Source organism: Trichechus manatus, unplaced genomic scaffold (assembly GCF_000243295.1).
Source record: "Trichechus manatus latirostris isolate Lorelei unplaced genomic scaffold, TriManLat1.0 scaffold00216, whole genome shotgun sequence".
NCBI lineage: Eukaryota > Metazoa > Chordata > Mammalia > Sirenia > Trichechidae > Trichechus > Trichechus manatus.
The window spans coordinates 2,879,784-2,881,562 of NW_004444152.1; positions in this window are offsets into that span (position 1 = coordinate 2,879,784).

Below are 1,779 nucleotides of genomic sequence, written 5' to 3' on the forward strand. Positions count from 1 at the left end.
AGAATCTGAAAACAAGGCCTAGAATTACCAAAATATCCTGCATTTCAGGAAAAAAGAGTCACGTTTTGAAACTACCATGTAGAGAACACAGGAAGCAGCACTGTGATGGGTTTAATAGCATCAGCTTTGGGTTCACCAGATCTGGGTCCTGGTCCTGACTCCCACTCCCCAGTGCGGAGACGTTAGAACACACCCTTGATCTCTCAGGACCTTGGTTAACTTATTTGTAATATGGAGATAATATTAGGGCTTTGGGTTAGGGGCAAGAGAGTAGGTTGTCAAGACTCCAGCTTCTGGAGGCAGAAAGCTCTTACTTGGTGTCAACTCACCCCTTTTCAGCTTAGTGTGACCTGGGGAATTTTGTTAATCACTTAGTGCCACTGTTTTCTCATTGAAAAATTAAAGTGGTAATTAAAATAGAACACAAGTCATAACATGGTTTGAATATGATATGTGGATTTCATGTTAATTTTTTATCACAGTGGCTACAATATAGTCCTCATTAATATAAGTAGAAAGCATTGTCATTGTAGAGATCTTTTGGTTCCTTGTTTTGATTATTTATCACAGTCAGGGTTGTGTGGGAAAAATAATAATATATAAAAATGGAGAAACAGATCAGTTATATTCCAACAGTGACACACTTGTCTCAGATTGGAAATTAATTTTTGCAGAAATACTGATTACATCATCCTTGGTGGGTTTTCAGAAAAGAAAACCAGGTGTGTCGTTATTCCACAGACCATTTCCCCGTGTATTTCTGTTTGTACATGGGGTGTGTGTGTGTGCTTGTGTGTGTGTGTGCCTGTGTGTGAATGGATCTTCTTTTATGTTTGGGATACTTGAGTTCTAAATCAAACACTGATCATCTATTTGTCCCCTTATATCCACACTCAAAACTCAATCTGTTAGGTCCAAGACAATGAGCAGACACTTTGTTACAGGAGTGAAGAGCTCAGTGGCTTTGGCGTCTAAGGCTGTACACAGATTCCAAAGAGACTTCTTCCCTTTCTCTCTCAGAGTCAGGGACTTTGTACAGGGATTTGTAGGGATCCCCACATTTGGTCCCACTCTGAGAGACTCCCCAGAACACACCCGTCTCCCCCACCCCTGGCCCAGCCAGAGCAGGGATGGAGCTACTGATGATTAGGCAGGTCAGCACTTGTCCAGCCCAGCATTCCTACACCACCTCCACTCTGCATCCCTCTCTTGTTGAACACAGCTCTGTCCTGCTCTTGCCCTGAGCTTAAACCTAAGGAAGCACTCACCTGGCTGCTCTTTACTCCACAGCTTCATGCAGGGAAGTGTCATTCAGTATGAGGCTAGGACACCTGAGGCCATAGTTATAGGGACAGGGTTCCTGGACCTGGTCTCCCCACAGAGAAACAATTATCATGTCACCTGTAGGACAAGTGACAGTGTCTGAATTGGGAGTCTGGGGCATCTCCAATGAAGAGCAATTTTTTTTTCTTTTAATTGTACTTCAGGTGAAGGCTTACAGAACAAATAGTTTCTCGTGAAACAGTAGTACACATGTTGTTTTATGACATTGGTTAACAACCCCACAACATATTAACCCTTTATCTTCTCAACCTTTTTTTTGTTTTTGGTGAAAATACACACAGCCAAAGATACACCGTTTCAAAAATTTCTACATGCACAGTTCAGTGACATTGACTATGCTCTTCCAATTGTACTGTTATTCTCACTTAAGATGAAGGCTTACAGAACAAAATAGTTTCTCATTTAACAGTTACTACAAATGTTGCCCTATGACAA